This window comes from Rhagoletis zephyria, unplaced genomic scaffold (assembly GCF_001687245.7).
Source record: "Rhagoletis zephyria isolate East Lansing unplaced genomic scaffold, Rhagoletis_zephyria_1.1 Rzeph_scaffold_01419, whole genome shotgun sequence".
Taxonomy (NCBI): domain Eukaryota; kingdom Metazoa; phylum Arthropoda; class Insecta; order Diptera; family Tephritidae; genus Rhagoletis; species Rhagoletis zephyria.
The window spans coordinates 99,423-122,514 of NW_016158503.1; the positions used below are offsets into that span (position 1 = coordinate 99,423).

General features: G+C 34.4%; 1 long non-coding RNA gene across 1 annotated transcript; it reads right to left on the reverse strand.

The window, feature by feature from the left end:
• Positions 1-1,187: 1,187 nt before the first annotated feature.
• LOC108363960 (uncharacterized) lies at positions 1,188-19,687 on the reverse strand. The gene is made up of 4 exons (XR_001847678.1): positions 19,671-19,687; positions 16,169-16,172; positions 8,363-8,366; positions 1,188-1,262 (listed from the first exon to the last, which is right to left on the reverse strand). It is a non-coding gene; the product is annotated as an uncharacterized LOC108363960 (long non-coding RNA).
• Positions 19,688-23,092: the final 3,405 nt, after the last annotated feature.

The window sequence follows — 23,092 nt, forward strand, 5'->3', positions numbered from 1 at the left end:
CTGGAAACCCTATTTTTCAAAATTGTTTACCACAAACCTACAGAAAACATCGAACAAAATGCAAAAAAGAATTAAATACAAGATGTGCTTATGAAAACATAAAATAACAAATTTTTGTGTATAACAGATAGTATTATCGGTTATTAAAGCACACATTATAGTGCTTTTTTTGAAGACTTCTGTAGGGCAATAGTCTTACTCGATAAAAAAATATTTATTTTTAACGATTTTGTAGCAATTTTACGAAAAAAAATATGCGCATTGAAAACTTCAAAGCCCCGGCGGCACGGGTAAATAATAATCGACTTAAAAATAAAAAAATACGTGTCTCCTGAAGGAAACAAATTTTGGACCACCCCAATGTACATACATACCACTTATACAAATGTGTCTGCATATTTTTTTTATATTTGCTCATCTACTTTGTAGCCTGATCGCTTACCTGTTTACTTGTGGACTTTTGTTGGCACTTTTATTGCGTTACATCTAAGTAAGTATGCATGTATGTATGTATATAAAATATTTATGCTGTTATTTGCCCTTCCTCTCTGGGTTTGTCACTCTCATGCGCTGTTGATGATCATCATTCGCTGTGCTCATCGGACGCCAAAGCTCTCATCTCAATCAGTTTTCGTCGGTAGCATGGTTTTCTTGTTTTTTGCTGTCTCTCGCTTCTTTTTTTTCGCCGAGCGTTCTTGCACTTGACCACCTTCTTTCTTGGTGAAGCGCGATGCCATTGCTGAGTCGGCGGTGCTAAGACCCGACTGATTGTATATGACCAGTAGGAACTTCACAACTTATTTTGTGGCATGGCGCGCCATTCCGGTGCAAACCAAAAATCGTTCAAGTCCATGTTTTTAATTTCCGGCCCCAAAAAATCGTTTATAATGCCTCTGTAGCGCTAACTGTTTACCAACAAGAAACATGGGCTAATGATGCCACCTCTCCAAAATCCACACAACACTGCCACTATATGGGGATGTATTGGTTTCTCGGCGAGCTAGTGCGAGTTTTCCGATCCACAGATGCGGAAATTTTGCTTGTTAACAAAGCCACCGAGATGAAAATGCGCTTCGTCAGAATATGTGGTTTTTTGAGCAAAATCGTTGCCCGTTTCCTGCGAAAAGGTACCACTGTAGTAGACTGACTTGTTCGAACCAAGAATGATAGAATCACTGTTGCCATACTGGTGCTTTTGGAACTAGATTTAGCTCCTTATTTTTCTATTTAGCTCCGAAAATTGGGCTTTAGCTCCTAGCTCTCTTCAAAATTATCTAGCACTTTTATATATATATATAACTTTATATTAGAATTGAAGTCGGTTTCTTTTTTGCTAAAAATTACTGTAATATCTCCATATTCTCTATACTGTAGATAGCACAACTCCGAAACCGGTTTGTCTACAAACTAAATTTGATATGGGATGACACAAGTTCGTTAAACAATGCATCATACTCCTACCCTATCGGAAACACCAAAAACCAAAATGAAAGCATATACTTCTTCGACAAAATTATTCCCTTTCCATAAATGTAAATCGAAAACGCCTACCTCATGGTCGCTCTTCAGCTCCTACAGCTTCCGCTAAGCTAACCAACATTTCAGTATCGATTTTGTTGACTTTAAGGGGGAACTTGCCGAAGCTAGAATTAAGTTTTTGTCTGTATTCGCTAGAATGCCTAACCAATACTGAATTGTGGTTTTCTTGTTTACATTCGCATTGTGCTCTTAGACGAGCTTTTATCGATCTAGCTTTTTACAGCTCTACGGTACTACTATTTTGACAGGCAACTAACTTTTTTCTGCTCTGTGACTAGTCAGCGTCTGTACGTGAAGAGTGTAGACCGGGAGTGTCTCATTTCACTTGTAGTGCTACTTTATTGCTTTCGCCTATGACGACTACCGTTGCTAGATCCTAGAGAAAAGGTTAGACCTAGAGGTCGGTTGTGCAGTAGTTCTTATACTAGGCGAGCACTGTATTAAGGGTGCTAGGCATAGACAGAGGTCGCTCGGTGGGCTTTTATTTGTTCAAGTTCGTCATTCCCATATTCGTATTTTTTTCAGTACGAACACTTTTTTGAAGTAAATGCATGTTTTTGTTTTCTATCCGAAGGTAGGGTATCTCGAAAATAACTACAAGATATGGTAGAGTACATTATAAAATGGTGTATTTTATAAATGGTATATTGGTCACTTCAGAAAAGAATGCGAAAAAAACATCAAATCAAATAGGAAAAAATCCCCTTTAATAACTGGAAGTTCTTTTAAAATATTTCTTTTCTTTCTTTCGATAAAATTCATCTGCCATAAAATATTAAATATGCATTACTTAAAATAAAAACACGAAAGTATTATATTCATAAAAGTCAACTGAAATATTTTCATAACCAAATTAAGTAAAATTTATCCTCCGAGTGCATACTTATGCATTTAAAATAAATTTATCAATTTTTGAAAAACTAAATTCTGTGGAAAAGTGGAAGTCACTGAAAGCAGTCAGTTACTGCAAGGCTGAAAAAGCTGCTGTCACCGATCAAGCCTTACGTCCTACTAAGTATATATCGTTAGTATAGAATGGAAAGGGCGTAACTCACAATTTCGCTGAAATACAAAAAGCCGTATCTAACTAAAAATCCGAAATTCACAGTTTGATTAATTACGATCCATTTCATCAAATTATACATAAGTCCCCATATTGTTTTGTGCTATACAAAAATTTTAGTTAGTTATCGGGTTTTTGCATTTCAGCGACGATTTGAGAAACGCGCTTTCCATACTATACTAATGATATGTAGTTATTGCAATGAAATGTAAACGTTCGGTATGAAAAATTAAGACTTTGCTTGCTTTAAGTACATTTTCAATAAAATCAACCATAAATACTCGTAAAATTAACTTTTCAAATACGGTGCACAGCTGTTTAGTTTCAAAGTGAATTCATTGCAAATATGTAGTTTTAGATTTATCTTCGCCATAAGTATTTACTACCAGATACTGTTTAATAGTTAAAAATTTAATTAACTGAACCATTTTTATACACATAAATGCATTTTTTTTTAATTAACAGGCTTTTAAAGTTGTTTACATGTTTTGTTGTAAGGCAGTCGGGAGTTGCATTTCAGTAAACGGCGACTCATAACCTCTCTAAACTGGGATATAAAAGGAGCCGTGCCCCCTCCCGCTCCGCCCACCACGCACATAACGTAAAGGAAAGTTTCCCAAAGTCGTAACAAACATCGTCACCTGAAATGGAAAAAGTCGTGACTAATATATATATTTATTTTTCCATAAAACGATGTGGGGAGTGGTAATTCGATGAAATCCATCATATCAATCAAAAAGTAAATTTTGAATTTGTTATCAGTTACGACTTTTTGCATTTCGGCAACGATATTTATTACATCGTTTTGTATTTCAGGTGACGATAGTTACATAGAGGTATTAATATAAAAAAAATAAAAAATATAAAATTTATTATTTTTATGATTAATCCTTATAGTCTTCTGTAAAGATATAACGGGGTTAAAAAATAAAATTGACTAATTTGTTGACTCCGAATGTTTGCTGGGTTTGTACTTTTCTATACAAATATGAAGTTCTGGCTACATTGTGTACTATAGAGTTACATAAGTACGTAGAAATTACCGCTACTTCTTCTTGTATGCTTTGTAAAAATTTCATAGATGCATCGATTACCAGTAGGCCACTAGAAGAAAATATGTATTCATTTTTGGAGTATATCGACACCTAAGTGGGATTGACTTATCTCGGCAGCCAATTCGAAAATGGCCTATCTCAGAAAACCTCTCAAGAATGCCCTATTTCAGAATTTTATTGATAAACTCCCTTTCTCAGAACTTGGTTGAAGGATGCCCAACCTCAGAAGTCGGTTCAAAAACGCCCTATATCGGCACATCATCAATATATTTTCAGTCCAGATAGGGCGGTATCCACAACGGTGTCATAAGTGTCGTATTGTTGTATGTCGTAAACTTCAAACGCCTTAAAATATATTAAATGGGGATTCGCAAAGTACCATCAAAGTCAGATTATGCATTTTCGCAGTGTTAAAAAAATAAGTGGTTCTGGTTTCAAGTTCCCTAAACATTTATTTAAGCTTTTAAAATTTACGACATACAACAATACGACACTTACGCCGCCGTTTGGAATCCATCAAATGCGTTCCGTAATCTAAAAAGTAAGCGGTTGGTATCAATTTCTCGACGATTTTACTTATTACTTGTAAGCAGTGTTGCCACACATGGGCTTTTCCTACCCAAACTGGTAGGTTTTTTTTCCATTTGGTAGGTTGGTAGGCAAGAATGGATTTTGGTAGGTTTCGTGACAATGAGTAATAGTTTTTTGCGAAAAATAGAAAATATTTATCTACAAACATTTTAGCAACCTTGCTTACACAAATGTGGACTCTTGAACCACGTGAGAGCCCACAATAGCCTAACGAAAGGGCTGACTGTCTCGCAAAGTGTGGACATCTAAAGGATACACTGCCGAACTACTTAAGAGCTGGGAAGAATCTCAGATTGCTGCCCACTGGCGGAAGGCAAAGATAATAAAACAGGCAAATATATGCATAACTCCTCCCAGGAGGAACTCCGACAGACTCCTTAAGCTTAGAACTCTTACTGGCTACTTCGACAGTACACTGCAAGCTAAGGTGGCATTTGAATCAAATGGGGGCTTTCTGTAGAGGCGGAATGTAGGTTTTGTGGGCTGGTGGAGGCAACTCCAGTGAATTTTATGTGCCTGCCCAGGAAATAGGAATCGTGATTGGTACTCCTTGGAGAACGATTGTTTTTCCATCTAAAATTTGGCACCGTTCAAATTGCTTTGATTTTTCAATAGCCTTAAGTCGGAGTGATTTCAATTAGGGTTTAGCACAATAGATCTTCTTAGGTCGCTTACGTCTGTACAGTAAAATGAATTGTTAACGCAGTTAATTTGTATTTATTGTACTTGCTGTGTTTTAGTTTTACAAAATGTTAAGTTATCTACATTTTTTAATAAACTTGACATTGAAAAAAATATGAAAAACTTTGGTAAGTTTTGGTTGATTTTGGTAGGAAAAGAAATGTGTCTGTGGCAACACTGTATGTAAGAGCAGTTTTTGCTGGGTACCTTTGAACATTGTTGGTTTGTATGTGTATAGTGGCACTTACACATGTACACACACATACATACATATATGTAATGGGGGAAACGTTGCAGTACCACTTAATAAAACATTCAACTCTTCAAGGAACTGCAGCCGCCACAACAACAGCAACACTATTTTGGCGCCGAGCGAAAGGGTGCTCCAGCTGCTTGCCTCCGTTTCAGCTGCAAACGTACATACATACATACATACATTCGCCAATTAACATTTCTGTAAATGTAGTAACTATCAGTATGCAGTGCGGGCGGGTTGTAGCTGTGAGCCAAAGTGTTGACGTCGCACGCGTATTTAACCCAGGTACACACGCACAGATTCAGGTGCATGGTGCAGCGCCATCCTTGCATGTACATATGTAGTTGTGATAATAACCTCTCACCTCTTAGACGCTTTGGTGCGCTACTTGGGGCGAATTGTTTTTACTTTTGTGCATATAATTTGAAAAAGTGGTGGCGTAATTGCGATTTAATTACCGCAAAAAAGGTAAATCATCTCATTTAAACAGCGCCGCGTATGCAGCGTGAGCGTGTGTTTCGAGTGCGTACGCCTTATGCCAAGCGATTACCGCAATTACACAATTTTGAGCAGAGCACAAAAAAAAAAACACAAACAACTGCAACAACGACAACAACTCTACCAAACAAAATACAGCTTAATATGCAACTAACTACTTACCATAAGCGCAGTAACTAATGTAGATAAGTATGTAGATACATACATATATGGAAAATGTAGTTTCATTCATTCATTCATACAGTTCCGTTATACCTACTTACATACACACCTACAATGTAATAAATACATTTTAGTTGGGTTTATTCTTTTTCGTTTTTTTTTTTTAAATATATCTCTGTGTTGCTCACTTCCGGCAACAATTTCCACAGCAAAGTGGCAAAAGTTTTGCATTAAATGCAAAAATATTGTGAAACATTTTGCAACAATGCGCCCTATGCCGGGGAAGAGGTGAAAGAGAGAGCGTGCGGGGTATGCTTTTGAGCTGAACTTAACAGTGTTGATAGTGGCACCAACAATGGTGGTGGCCAACGATTTGGGTTGTGAAAGTGTTCTGATTTTTGCTTTTGTTTTTTGTTTTGTTGGTGTTTAGGGTTTATGTTTGCTTCTGTGTTGCTCAGGAGCGGTTTGTTGGGCAAAAGTGGCAATAGTTGTCGCGGTTTAGTCAAACAGCAGTTGGTTTTCATTTGACAGTACATTCACCATTATCAACGCTTGTAACTTTTGAAAGCGAATACATATTTCACTACCGATGACTGGTATTTATGCAAATATATAGATTTGGTTGCATGTAGATACATATGTATGTATGTAAATTTGCAGATTAAGGTTGTCGCTATATGCATACGGAATTTTTGATATTGTTCGGGACACCCTATAGAAATTTTTCGTGGCTTAAAAACCAACTTCATTTGAAGCCAAGCATCTTAAACTGCACTCATGACTTATAAAGTTTAATTCAAAAAGAAAAAGTCTATTACACTGCATCTTTGGGAATCGTACTGCTACACACTCATAGAGACCTATAAGGATTCCGCTTGACTAAGTGAGATACAGGCCAAAGAACACACTTTGTGTGAAAAGGTCGGCGCAGATAGACAGAAACCGCTGAGGAATAAATAGAAACCCGAAAAAACATACGTTATTTATACAAGGGAATCGATTAATAATAATACTATTTTGGGGATTACACTTTGCTAAGTGTTTGCTCAAGTTGTAGAGGGTCGACCGCAGGTAAAAAACCACTTATACTTATTTAGTTTTTTCCCGGACCAGGGAACGCACCGCAGCGCTCTGAAAGCTAGAAATGCTCTCAAATATTTATTAAACTTTCAAGGTTAATGACATACAATAAGGCTAGGACCGAAAGTGTCGACATTAAAGTTCGTTTAACTGAGATTGCCCTTTAAGTCATAGGATTGGAACATCGCCCAAATACAAACAGTTCACTGGTTTTGAACGTATGTATATAGACCAATATTTTAATAATATATAAGTTGAGACAACCGTTTAAATCCTGAAGCATTCCCGTAAGCCCACTAAGCTAAATCGAAAGAATAAGTTAATAAAAAACAGTATCCAAAATCTCATTATTCGATTCCGTTCAAATTTTTTTTTAAATATTTTTATGTATATTTTTTAAGCTTAAACCGTTTTGTCATTTAAAGGGATTTTTTCAAAAATCATTCGTTAAGAAACTATTTTTATTCATAAAAAACTATATTTTTAAATCGGTCCAGCTCGCTTAAATCTTAATATTTTTCCGAAAAATTTTGGTGGTCATCTTGGAACGTGGACGTTTTGGAAGTGAGCCATACTTTGGCTTTTTTATTGCTTTACTTATATAATACGCTATGGTGCAATGCATCTCGTATAATAATTAAAAATTTTCGTTGCTTTCCAAACTTATGTATTTACATTTTCGATTTCTATACAATCATACGCTTTTATGCACATAACTTTCCCCAGCACTGTTGAAAATCTCTCCTACATTAGAAACTATAACCGCATGCTGCTTGTTGCGAATTCGTACAAACTTTATCAGATCAGCCAAACAGAAGTTGCGATTGGGAAACGGCAACAAAACCATACATGTACAACAAAGAAGAAACTAGCGGTAAACTTACTAAAAGCGAAGAGCAACAAATTTACAACAATCATAGAAAAGCGGAAGTTCGAGAGAATATTTTCGCATGTGTGTGTGCGTGTGAGTTGAAGTTTCGAAAACACTCGCGCTCCACAATGTTTGTTGCCACTAAGTTTGGTAAATTTAATGCAAAATGTTCATAATTAGTTGTACCCACAGGATGAACTAACGCAGAGTAGGGCAGCAAGTTATAGGAATCGTAGGCAAGCCACGATATGTTAATGTGTGTACCTACATACGTATGTACATATTTTTGCCACTTGCCGTTAAGTTGAGTTCGAAGGCAGATTGTTTTGTTGTTTGAAGCAATAAATTTCAAGGTATCAGGAACCAAAGAAAAAACGAAGGAAAGACAAGTAATTTTTAAGCAAAAATTCAACCGAATTCAGTTGTGGGATACAAAATTTAGGTTAGTCCTAGATCAGCTTCCTTAATAAATTGTAATGGTATTTTGGTAGAGGAAATTTCTATACTACGTAGCTTTGGTGGGGGCAACATTGTGTGATTGACACAGCATATGCCCCGTCGCCTACTTTTCTTTATTAAAAATGCCACATTGCGTCTCGGCAATCAAGCCAATTTGGTGTATCTGAGAGCAGTTGGATAACCTGATGAGTGGCTTCATTGAAAAAATTGATGTAATTTCTAGCTAAAGGGTAGCCAAAGAGAATGGGTTGTCTTAGACCTCTACCATCTCTCAGTACTCACCACGTTCAGAGTTAACGCACGCACTGGCTAATTGTTTTGAAGAAGACCAAGTTGGCAAAATGGTTCGGGCCTCAGAAAGGCATACGATGCGCCCTGCCTCATCGGTTCGTCGACGACCTCGTTTTCTTCGATACCCCAGTGACAGTTTTACCGTATTTTTCCCTGCCAAGAGTTGAAGAATGTCAAACGACTCTTTGATGAGCTAAGAGGGCATCATCCTATTGAATACGTGATCTCATGATTGTGCGAAAATATAACTAATATGGCACAAATCCTGATTCAAGGCACCTCATGTGATTGACTGTGGATCATCGGCTCATTACAATAGAAATTCTGTTTCCCTTTCTTGATTAAAGCAGTGCATCCATTTGTCTACACCTCTGGGTCGGGGATTTCGACGAAGAATTTCACGCTAAAACAAATTTAACTTGGAATCGGCTCTGAAACCCTAGTTCTTCAACGAAAACATCGTGGTGGTGTCGACATAACTTCCACACACATACTAACTTCTACGGAACTGTGACATAAGTCCTATGTTATGTGGAGAAATTACTGCCAATAGTAATAGCGATTTGATCGCTTCGCCCGCTCACTGGATGGCCTCCCCCTCCCTGGTGATACAATTTTTGTGAAAGCTATGTCATTTAAGTTTTCTCTGATTTACTTGGAAACTATGTCGGAAATTCATAACTTCCGCGGGCCCAAGTTATGTCAATTACATAATATCTACATGTAATTGAACCCAATATGCCTCTTATACTGTCTTCTAAACGGCCCAGGAACACCCTTTGCATCTGAGAGAGAAACCATAATTACCTGCTTGTCGGAATAATAAACGGCATAATGACCCCAGTACAGTAGTCTGGTTAAGAGGTTTTCAATGACGAGAGCCCAAAATGAAAGAGAAACATCACCTCTCCGTAGCCGTAGGCGTTGTAATACCGCGCTCACCAACTGCGGTCCTATCTACTCCACAGTAGAGGGTTCTACTCATCTTTGGACAAATGTCTTCAAAATGCATCCTAAGGCAGTATTTTCAAAAACGCTTTCGTTATGCAAGAACCCACATAGCGCAATCTCCTTTGATTCGAAGGCCAATTCGATCTTACCAACCAAATGCTGTAGGACAGAATCCGTCGATCTCCATTTGACGTGAATAATGAAGAAAGTACTCTTCAAAAACCAGAAAAACTTCATATTTAAAATATTGTTTGCAATTGTTTACTTCGGTTAAAGTTATGAGTAGGAGTGAATTCGAGGAAATATTTTTTACAATGGTCAGCTGAGTGTACAATTTTAAATTGAATTGATTCTGCATGACATACATACATTATTAGTAAGCAAAAAATTCAAATTCGCTAATATCGTCGTTATGATACAAAAACTATTTGATTAACAAATTGATTTATTTTTATAATTGGCACGAATGACTGAACTTACTCATTGTATATGTATGTATGTATGTATATATTTGTTTGTACCCATGTAAGTTTGTTGACAACAATGCATAAAAAGATGTACGAAACTCAATTGTTCTGAGAGCTGTTACTCATTATTAGGGATGGCAACGATTAGTCATATGACTAAATTAATTGATTATTTTTGCCCATTTTACGATTTAATTGTATCGTAGTTTTGTGTTCCATTAATCGATCATTAGTCGATTTATTATAAAATAATCGCAAAAATATTTTCAAGAGTTCTGTAGTAGTTGTCTAAAATCCATGCATCGAACATTCTTTTTTTGCCAGCTGCATCAAGTTTACTCGACCTGAGGTTCACAAAAATTCATTTCAAAGAGCTGTTAGCATTGGCATCAGTAATGAAGTTCTTGCGAAATGAAATAATTTGTGCAGATGATCTTATGGAAACGAGTAGCGAGTCCTCACTAGAGTCAGCAAGAAATGAGTTCGATCTTCGGACCCCTCTAAATCTCTGCAAGACTTGAGTTCAAGCCTAACATCAAAAAATGAAAAAAAAACCTAACGTTTTTTCTAATAGGCGTCGCTCCTCGGTAGAAAATGGCAAACGTCCGAGTGTATTTCTGCCACGAGAAACCGCTTCCAATAACAATATATAATCGCCGTCCGGAGTTGGCGTAAAAGCTTATTATAAATTCGACAAGTTTGGATCCCTGATCATCCCTTGCTCTCCGATTCCGGAAAAATCTATCTTTTTTTCGGCAGGAAAAAAAAAACCAAAAGAACGAATATAATTTTTTGTGTCATGAGAGAAAATTTTACAGAGAGACATCCTGAAAGTATGCAACAAATATAAAATGTGATCACTTGCACTCATACACATACATATAAGACCACCGTCAAGAGAATTATATTCAAGAATGAATGGAAATAGAAATTATATATATGAAGAATGACAACCGCAATTAAATTAAAAGTAAGCGTACATAATTCATAACCACAAATATATGTAACTGTGTGAGTAGATAAAATTTGAACTACAGTTCAATTAAACAAAATGCAACGAAGCTTTTAAGTTTGTGAAATTTAAAATAGAAAATCTGATTATTTAGTTAATACTTTCGCAACCTACATACAAACATACATATGTGTGCTAGATCAACTGACTGGAAAGAAGCACTAGAGCAACTAGGAGAGGCTGGACAGGTGCGAATAAAAAATTTATATTTTGTAGGACGATTGAAGTACTTTAATATTTTTAGTTAATTTTTACATTCGTATGGCAACCCTTGTTTCGTTCATTTATGCGGTATCTAATTGGGGAAAAATCGATAATTACTACGAAACAGCTTCTGTATCTGTTCGTAAGCTCGCTTTCACATTTACATATGTACATATGTACATTTCTATGGTTTTATGTATGTGTGTACGTATGTTTGTATGTTCGTACGCATGTCTACTGTTAAATTATTCAGCTGATATGCTTTGGCAAACTCTCAAGAAAACGGTCAAGAAAAAATTGCCATTATTTCGCGTGTGTGTCCAAGGAATTTTGACATTTTTGATACCGCACAGCCTGCTGCCTCACTCTTTCCTCAAGAAATAATGGAACGGGCATATATATTTCTGTTGCAAACTTTAGAAAACCGTAGTAGAAAGCGTAGTAAATTTCTTAAGAACTGCGTACTGCCTTAAGGAAATTTGACTCAAGAAAATTTCTTAGCCATTTCTTGTACGTCATTTTATATGGAGTTTTTGCTTTTCTTGAGAGCTGCATACAGGCCTTAACACTCGAATTGTGTTGTGTCGAAAACTCTCGCTACATACTTACTTGTCCTTTTTACCATTTGAGTGTATTTGCAAGGCATATATGTATATATGTAGATGTATATGCATTAGTATTGTTGTTTAATGAATACCGCAGTTTTTAAAATCTTATTACTTTATCTTTTTAATAGTCGCTTTTATTGTTTTAACTTTCACTTTTATTGCGCAAATGTAGTTTCGGTTATCGTTTACTTGCCGACGACAATTCGCGACTGTTGGACACATACATATGTATGTATGTACATAGGTATGTAGATCACCCACTGACCTGACCTTGAAAACAGTTGAATGGTTGCCAGCGGTTTGAAATTAAATACAATGCCTTTTAAAAAAATTGCCGTATATAACATACATATATCTCCAACTACTAGTTGATTCGAATTAAAGTGTAGGTATTTATGTAAATGCAAAACAAAAAAGTTTTTGACGTAATGAAAATTATTTCTAAAAAGGATGCTAGACGAAAAAAGGATAACATTTTTCAAATTAAAGACCTCACTCCTTCTTTTATTGTTGTATATTAGGTAAAATTATTTTACAAACTATTTAGGTGATAGACATTCAGATAAATCCATCAAAAAGGTAAACGTTGTGGAGGTTTAAACTCAAAACGTGACCCAGTTTACCATCTTTATGTTAAGAGAATTTAAAGGAAACCCCGACAGAAAATTCTTGGTATAACATTTATGAAACTTAGAACAAGTTTAGTTGCTTTAGAAGCGGGAAAAGTAGTAGTTATTATTATTTTTTTTAATTTTTCAATTACGGAAAAGGTTTGAAGTAGGAAAAATGTTAGCCATTCTCAACTATCGATAAGTATTATCTATATTTTTTTACGCTTCGCCAAATGCTTCGTGAGGAACCTCTCTCTCCGCACGAAAGCATTTGTATTGGCTATGAATTAACTCTCAGTCACAGTTATCTTAAGAACTCAACGCGATCTAGAACAAATTGTATGATTTTCGGAAAAAGGACAGCATTTTTCTTTAGAAAAGATATATTTTGTGTCTGCTAGTAAAGGTATGTCAAACTTTGAGGAAGGAAGGTATGCATCTGAAAATCCTCAGCAAATGTCGCTCACGGTATAAAGACGAGCCACGACGCGCCGTAAACCAAGCAGAGTTGATAGAATACCAGCTGTTTCGGTCTGATTAATTTCTGTCCGAAGTTTGGTATCTTAGTAGTAAAGGGGAAAAACTGTTTTCCGAAATTCCCGATAAAACACCCAACTCGTAAGAATTCAGAAAATCTTCATTGAAAATGTTACATGATATAAGCACTTTTTTTTGGGGTTAAAAACGGACGAAAAGCAAAAGAGAATAACCAGAAGATGTTTCTGATGTTTCAGTATGACGATGGTAGAATATTCGAGAAAAAGATATACCAGTATATTATTTAAAATTAGTTTGAAGGCCTTTTATATTTTATTTAGTGACTTGCGGTACAAATCTGAAAAGCATCGCGATGGGCGGGTTCTGGACCTAAATATTGAAAGTAGGGATGGGCGGCCAGCCAAAAGTGGGCAACCGCAGCAAGGAACCGCACATATTGGAAGTACCAAGGACCTGTAAGCTTTATTTCTTTTTGAATTTACCATCAAATAAGTGAACCATTGTTAAAAAACGTATCTGTACTACTAAAACACAAAAATAGATTTATTTAGAACCACTCTCCTCTAGCTTTTTAATTAATCCAAGTGGGTTTCTTACGCCATTTACAGGCATTCGTTTTCGTTTGATTTGGAGACTAAATATATTTCGTTTGTAGATGTCGTTGTTTCCAAAAGAGTGGGTGTATGGTTTGGAAATAAACCGGTGGCACTACGCCAAAGCAGGTTTGTCTCCAAACCAAATTGGAAGATGGAAATTTTTTCCAAAATTCATTACGAAATATATTCTCTATTGGATAGAGCCGCAGCGTATTTATTCGTCATACACATTGTTGTTTATTTGATTCTGGCTCATGGGATTTTACTTACCAAGGAATGGCCTCAGAAATGTTCAAAATCAGTCTGGGTGAGTTGACTGCCATTCTCTGCAAATAACTTACCATACACAATGAAACGCTAGTTATGCGTATTTTAACATGTATAGATTTCAATTTATTTTCAATTTATGTGTTTTCATTTTTTATTAATTATATGTATGTAGGTATATTTAAAGTTTTAGTTATTAGTGAGAATAAATTTTTATAACATATTTTGTCTTAGTTTTTTTTTTTTTTTTTTGTATGTTTTTGTTTTCTTTTCCAACAATTTACTTGTATGTACATATGTGCGTTGAATTTAAAATTTTACTACGTTTAAACACACACATACATACATCAATACTTGATTTACCTACCATTTAAGTACCTATACCTAAAATATATGTACATATATATTGTTTAATTTAATTAAATATTTTTAAGATTTCATATGCGATATTTGTTTTAGTAATTCGTACTTTTAGAAAATTATTATTTATGTACTCATAGTTGGAATACAAATACATATGCGCATAGTATATATTTTGTTTTTTTTTTGATATCCTATAGCTTAATGTTATAACATATTTATTGTCCATGGCATGTGGACACGCTTAGTTACTTAAGACTGCGCTCAATTTTCAAAAGAAAATACTTATAATATATACATTTTTGTTGCAATTTTTGGGATTTTATAAATTTTTTGTAGGTAAACGCCGCGGCTTACGCTTGAAACACAACGTGATTAAGAAACTGATTTACTTAACTTACTTACACAATTTATTTAAGTTCTTTACATATTTATTTATGTGATTCAATGGTTTTTGTGTTTGTTTTTTTTTTTTTTTTGTTTGCTTATGAACAATGATATTTTTCACTTACTACATTTATGTTTATGTGCATGATTTCGCTCGCTTTTCTTCCTTATCTACACATGTAGGTATTTTCTCGTATTGTTTAAACTTTTTTGATTGTGTATTAGTTTTTTTCAACGCTTGTGTATACATGTAACTTTCTTCATTCTTGCTGTTTATTTATAGAACCTATTTGATTATTGTTTGTGTATGTGCATTTCCGCTTTTTTTTTTTTTAGCTGAAAATGAAATTCTATTTCGACCATTTACAATTCCATTTAATTCAACACTAGCAATTAAAGTGAAAAATGATTTTTTCCCTGCTGTAAGTTTTCAATTAAATAAAAAAAAAAATCACTTGAATATTTTATTTTATTTGCAATAAATGGAGTCATTTTACAGCTGGCCACTTAAGCTTTTAAAGTAAGCCATTTGGTTGGCCCCTGGAGATTGGAGATAAATTTAATAAGTAGAGCTAAAAGAGTAAATTTTCGCCATATTCAATGTAGCACTTAACTTCCGTAACGGAAGAATGCATGTCAAGTTTACGAAATATCGCATAAAATTTCCGTCGACGATGTCCGAAGCCAAAATTGCCTCAAGAATTCTCTAGACGCCGAATTCAATATCAAAGTTGCTAAGAGAAAGAGCAAAATCGTTTTTTTAAACACTGCACTTCACAGAGGCTTTTTAGCAATAAACAAAAACCTTGAAAAAATCAAACCATAACTTGGTTTGAAAAACCATTGTGCTTTTGGCTCAGTGTACATTTGAGGACTCTTCNGTTTTTTTAAACACTGCACTTCACAGAGGCTTTTTAGCAATAAACAAAAAAAAAAACAAAAAATAAAAATTATGCATCGCGCTGACGGCATTCGAACTGCACATTTCTTACAATCGGCTTGTTAACCTTGAAAAAATCAAACCATAACTTGGTTTGAAAAACCATTGTGCTTTTGGCTCAGTGTACATTTGAGGACTCTTCGCGATAACCAAATGAAAATGTTCCCCGAATACTTCAAATTTCAGCTAATAGTTCAATGTTGACACCCGTTTGGGATCGGAGTATTTCCTTCCGAGTAATGGTGGACAAGTCGCATTTTTTTTGGTATGGTGTTGACTCTAGTTCCGCTACATACATACATATGNTCTTCGCGATAACCAAATGAAAATGTTCCCCGAATACTTCAAATTTCAGCTAATGGTTCAATGTTGACACCCGTTTGGGATCGGAGTATTTCCTTCCGAGTAATGGTGGACAAGTCGCATTTTTTGCATGGTGTTGACTCTAGTTCCGCTACATACATACATATGTTGTATTGACTGTATCTGATTAAGTAAAAATTTTTCCGCTGACACAAAAGCTTCCATTCTCATTGTGTTTGGCGTTCATATGTATGTATGTACGTGTTTAAGTAAATACTTATGTATTTTCATCTTAACGTTAAACTTTTATATTTATTTATAGTTGTTTTTAGGATTTTTGTTGTTTGCCACTCAAGGCGCGGTGTTTTCCAACTCATCTACTTATTCATTCCTAAGTCGTTAAGGTTTTATTTACAACTTTACTTAGTTGTCCTGGCGAAAATGCTAATAGTTCATTTTATATAAATTCACAGTATTTACTTACTCCTAGTCACCTTAGTTGTCTAAGGCATAAATCTAAAAAAATCAATTCTTTGGTGGCTTCATTTTAGCTTACGCTTAATGTACAAATTTAGAGAGCGTATAATCATCTCGTCGCTTGCTGCCGTCTAATTCAGCATCATACATACATATATAACCTAAATATTTCTAGTTAATTGTATTGTTATTTAATTTTTACTTTAACTACTGATTGATGCACTAGATTTGCTGGCGCAAAACATTTTCGCAGAGACTTTTTTGTTGTATGTAGTTCAATTCTCTTTGGTATAAATACTCCGCTTTTAACAATTCACATATTTGCGCTTTTGTAGACTGTAACTATAATTAAATTTACTATATTTATTTATTACTTGAAAGAAGTCAAGGAAGAAGTGCTTATACCTACGCCTAAAGATTATTTTTTTTTTTTTTTGGAATTTAACTATTTTTTTAACTAATAGAAACTATTTTCTGATGTTAAAGTTATTTGATGTTTTCATTTTATTAGAAGACATTTTCTATTTTTCATTTTTTAACATTTGTTGCATAGTGTTATCTACTTACAAAAAAAATTTGTAACATTTAGAATTTTGATTTCATTTGTTTGCTTAATACTTGACTTACATTGTAAACCGTTTATTTGCAATCTGTTGCAACAGCTAAATGTTTATTTTTAATTTTTTTTTGGTTTTACTTTTGTTCATTTTTGTATGCGTTTTTGTTATTAAAATAGATACAATATCCACCACAAATTTAGTTTTATGTTGGCTCTTTATTTTTTGGTTTTTGGTTTTTGTGTTTTTCCTTTCTTTTTGCTGTCATTTAGTATTTGTCAATTTTGTAGTGTTTGATTTGTTTTTATGCTTGTACCAGTACCACTAGATACAAAGTGCAGCAACTACAAAATCAAGAAATCCATTTTGTTTATTGCTTTGTGGGTGACATTTAGTGATTGGCGGTTTTTTTTTATGGTGAAAACAAGACGATAAGGGGGCTCAGATTTATCGTGTTGACCACCTTTCAAAAACGGCAAAATATTTCAATGCTTATTGTTCCGTAGTGATTTAGTAAACATTTATGTACATATCTATTTAGTATATGTATGTATGCATTTTCTATTGTTAGTTTTATTTCACACAATTTTATGTATCTTTGGAAACCGTTTGTATATAAATATGTGCATCGCTGAACTAGTTTTTTTGTTTTTTCTTTTTTACATTTACGAAAATTCAATAACGTTTCTATGAAAGCTTTGCCTAAATAAATCCGATTAAGTCATAAACAAGAAATTTAGTAACTCACATACACACACACACACACACACACACATATGTAAGTATTTGCATGTTTTTCGAGAAACTCATAGCACCATTAAACATTCGTTGTACATTGGGCAAGTTTGTGCTTTACGAGAGACAACAAAGTAATTCAAAATGACAAATAAATTTACTTAAATTAAAGGAAAATTCGTTGGTATGCTAAAAAAAACTTGCAACTATTGGCTTTGATTTTGACTAACCGAATTAAGTCACTCACTTTGTAGAGCGAGCAAATTCTAAATTTCGTTAGAAGTAAACATTTTTTGAGAGCTTTCACTTGCACGGAAGTAGCTTTCACAATACAAGCTTGCGAAAGAAGAAAATCAAGCTTTCGACCTATAAAGCTTTCATGCTTTACGCAAAAAAAAAAAACGTTTTGGGATAGAAAACCATTTTAATCTAAGCCTTGAAAACGAAAACTTGCCAAAAGATGGCTGAGTAATTAAAGACTGAAAAAAGTATCCACTAATGCCAAGACGCAAATTAATTTTATAAGAATTGCTCTTTTTAGTTTTTGGCTAGAATCTTTTGTCACTATGATTTTGAAGCCATAAGCTTGAGCACATCTACTGATTAATGGCGGTTTAAACCATTCAGAGAGAGGCGATAATCCGAAATATTATGCATTAATGTTTGGTCACGTGTATTTAGCTGTGCAACTGCAAGGTCCGAATACTTTCAGAGAAAGTGTTCAAATGTCTCCTCCGAGGATGGGCAGAACCTGCTGCTGCAAGTTATGCTGATATTTTCGGTGTACACTCCCGGCTACCATTATCCAGTGCAAATATATTCTCTTAAATAGGTTTTTTTTTGCTCATGCCTAAAATTGGTTTCAGGTGGGTCATAGGTAGCCCGGCTATACCCTAAGCTTTTTCTAGCAGCGCGCTGCAGCGATCGTCCCCCGGCGGGCAATAGAAAGCCTCCGGGGGTTCCTACCTTAAAAAAGCTTCTCATAAATACCATTTGCCGTTCGGAGACGGCGTAAAGTTTAAAGCTCGTCGGCGATTTCAAGCATCCGTTGATGGTTACCCCAGCAACGAGTACATGTGTGAGTGTCGGGTTAAATGTCGGGTGCTTGAAGCTTGCCCGGCGACACTCAAGCATAAAGCGTCAACACCATTATAAGTTTCAATAAACCGCAACGTAAAATCTTTATCTTCCGCGAACTTGCTCATTTTACATATCACAACAAACTAACACACTAATGCTTGTCAACGCTTTGCGCCACTATCAAACAGACCGCTTGTCAAGCGGTCGCGTTGACGGAAAATCAAAAATTTTTGATTTTCCATCAACGCGAGCCGACAACAAGTACGTGTGACACGACGATCTCCGATTGCCTCGGTTGCTGGGGTAACCATCAACGGATGCTTGAAATCGCCGACGAGCTTTAGCTTTCTCCATTTGTGTTATAACAACAGGACGCATACCGCAAATTGGAAGAGAGGCTCGGCCAAACATTTAGCAAAACTGTAAACGCCATTATTCTTACATTTTTACATTTTTAATGTAGTTTAAAAATTATCAGAGGGCGGCCTTCGCTCACAGTATTTCAGCGGTTGACACATAACTTGGGAACTGGAAGGTGCCTGAATTGCCACTGGCTATCGAAAAAAATGCTCTGGATTCGTCTTTACAGTCAGCCGTGGGTTCCTCTCCACAAAATTATTCGCAGCGGCTTGAGAATTATTCGGGAAATTTATGATTGATCCAGATCTTTTCTTTGATATAGTTGCACAACAGTGTTTTTATATCAAATGGGCCACTACATAACATAAAATATACAGATAAAATATACATAACATCCCAGGTATTTCTGCTTTATTTTATTTTTTTTTGTAGCACTGTGTTATTTTTGAAATTATTAAAACATAAAAAAAAAGAAAATATTTTAGTATAGAGGCCCATTTCAATTGCGTTTATTCTACACAAGTCGATTTCAAAGTTTAGAAAACACACACCAAAAGTAAGTACCTATTTGCTAAATTGTTTACTCTTATACAATATGCAAATTTTTTGTCTTAATTTCGATAAGAATAATTTTAGTCTAAATTAGAGTACAAAGTTTAGTTGATCAGTTTTCGAAACCATTACTTCACAAAATTTACAAAATTTTACAACGTTATTTACAAATTTATGTGCCTATATATACAAGCAATATAAGTTTATTCTCTTTATATTACTGTTTATGCATGTTTTAGTAGTCATATGCTCTAAATATGTGCCAACAAAGTTGAGGGTATTCACAAAATATGTCAACTGGTTTAACATTTACATAAATTTTGATTGCATGTGTTGCATACATATAGCGTTCAGTTTTTTCACTTATATTCTGGCTTAGCAATTAGAGTGATTAGCAACAAAAAAAACATCCATTGCATTTTGCGGCTGAAAATTTACACCGCTCTGTGAACACCCATATACTACAATCAATTTACTAAAGTTTCTACTACAATTCTACAAGTATTTACATTTATTTATGTTTATTTGTGATTTTGATATTTTGCAGCATTTTTTTCCAGTATCTCATTACGTACATACATTTGTACATATTTACATAGGAAGATATTTGAAAGATTACATAGGAGGCATAGGAGGCTTGTCACAAAGAAAGTAACAGTAAAGTGGAAGTTAAAAAAATTTGTTTGCAGTAGTCAGAAAGTAGCACCAAAAAACCGTAAATATTTGAGATGCTCGAACATTTTTTGAAAAATACGTGGTTAATCGAAATTAACCGTCCTATTCCCATGCAAAGAAAACAACTCATTTCAATGACTATTGTCATATCTTTTCCTATAGCATTAATCTACAAAAGATTCAAAGGTTGAGGAAACTAATTTTGGAAAAATTACTTAAGTATTTACAATGCATTAATGTACATTTGAACGCGTTAATCGTACTTTAGTGTGTTTTGGAAACTTAACTTAAGCCTCATAGTTCAAACAGCAAACGTGTAATCATAGTGGAAGACATCCGCTTAAAATTAGATTATCTAAAACTACAGTGTTTAGTCAGGTTTTGAACCAAAGAAAAACAAAACACTAACATTAGTGAATATATATTTACATTACCCTGCAGCAAATCAAACTGGCTCGGAACTCGCGCCGAACTAGTTTGGAAAGAGACAGTACTGGTTCTTCATATACATATCGCAAATTCATGGCGATGTCCTACAAAGTCTCGATTGCCCCCTCTGTAGAAATTTTGAACTCGATCAGAACTGGTTCTATTTTGGACACGATTTGAGACAATACATATTTTATGAGAAAAAATTTTCAAGTATTTTTTTATTCTTACTTTATTTTTACTGAAATTCCATAATTTTTTCTTCAACAGCTTAAATTTATTAAATCTGAATCACCGCGATTTGATCTCGTAACAACGATGTTACGAGTCGGTGCTGTTTTCGTGTTGTACGAGAAGTGAGAATTTCGACATTCACTTCGCAGCTTTCATATGTAAAGGAGAACTTTCACCACATGCAACTGGCACACCGAGAGTTTCAACTGTCCCGCTCTGCAACAATATTGTAGTAGCTGAAATTTGTAGGACTAAAACTAGCGCTTTGTCAGACTGTCTCTAATTTTGATGCAGGGTATTTCGGTTTGATTTGTCTCTATTTTGCATTTCGACAACTACAATACGTATGTACGTATGTATAAATGTACACCTAAGTTTTTGATTTCATTTAACATTTTTTAAATATTTTTTGTAAAACGTCGAACAGCAAAAGTGAAATTAGGCGCTGTGAACGCTTTTCTGTCGCGTTTGTGTTTAAAGTTTTCATTTATGTATTTAATTAATTTTTGTTTTTTTTTTTTTGATTTTGCCCTTTTTATAGCTAATAATTATAAAAAATAAGACTAAAAATATGTACCATAATAACTATAAGCAAAGTGTATGTCAATTTATATATAGTCAGCTGGATACCCTGACGTATTTGCCATACCAAAAAAATATACTTTATTCAACAGCAAAAACCACGAGAGTACATTTTTTTTTATTTCATATAGGACTCGAAAAATTCCAAAAATACCAAAAAATGTGCATAAAAATTTTTAAATTTTTAATCCTATTTTGTAGCTTATTAAATTTTAATACAATAAAGTGCAAGTTTACAGTCGCCAAAAGTTGCCGTTGATTTTTGAGATTCTTTTCGTCGTGGGTGTTACGCATTTTCTTATATATAAAAATAAATTTTGTTTTCCGTTATATGCAAGAAAATGCGCCTCGACAAAAAAAACAAAATTCTCAAAAATCAACAGTAATTTTTAACGACTTCAAAGTTGCACTTTATAAAATTGCATATTCAAAATAAGAAAGAAGTTGAAAAATTTTTATGTATTTTTTAAATTTTCTCGAGTTTTGTATAAAATGATTAAACTTGATTGTTGTGGTTTGGTTTTTGCTGTTGAATGAATTATATTGTTATAAAACTATAAGAAAATTTTGGCATTTAAAATATGAATGAATAAAATCGTCAAACCGTCCTGGTTTTCATATTTGTGACGCTGACTCTATTTTGTTTATATGTAGTTATGATGCCACATGGTTTTAGGCTTATTTTTTTTGCATATAAATCCGACCTTTACTAATAAATTTTTGTAACTAATAAGCTTATAGAAAAGTTCTTTGTTTGTCAATATTAACTTTTATTTTTAAATATTACGAGTAATATACTTCAAGTACATACATTGGTATACTCTGACTACTGAGCCATACTGCAAATAGTTCGCACTCATTTAATTTTAAAGTTTATTTATCTACATTTTACAATTCAGTCAATTTAGTTGTATTTACAAAGTTTCTATGTTTAATTCAATTACTTGTTAGTTACAAAATAGTTAATATTAATTTTAAATATGTATTAGTTTAATGCTAACTTTTAGACTTTTTTGTTTTGTACAGAATGCAGCAAAGAACATTGTGTTTTCATGTGCAAGTGTGTGTGTGATTTTTTAGTAGTATCTAAACAAATGACGACTATGCTTCGCATTTGCTCGCTTGTGGTTTTCTGAAGGCATACTTTACGGCGCCACCACATCTCTGCATGCGCTATTTTACTCCGAATGTTTGGGTTTGAAACACATCTACGATCCATCCAATGTGAACTTTTACGAAGCTTCGTTCGTTAGGTACAGTACAATTCGGCCATGGATTTGGTTATTTTCATTTGAGTAAGAAATTTAAGTTTACTTGATTACAACGACTTGAATTACAAACTTGTTTTTCTAGTGTAAAATTGAAGAACACGCGAATATTATCTGCGACATTTTCAATAAAAAATCTGTTTACAAGCCCCACGACTGCTGCTTATGAGTGAGAGAAATATGTACAAAAACAACAGATTAAAGTGAGCAAGGAAACAGTATAATGTACGGTATATAGTCTGAATGTTGTTTTCAGCACCCGCTGTTTGTGTTGGCTCAAAAAAAAAAAAAAATACGCGGAATCACTCTTGCTAGCAGGCGCTACTTTGGACTCATCACAACATTCGATGAGGCGGCTCTTGTGGAATTCGAAAGAAAGTTTTTGTAGAAGTT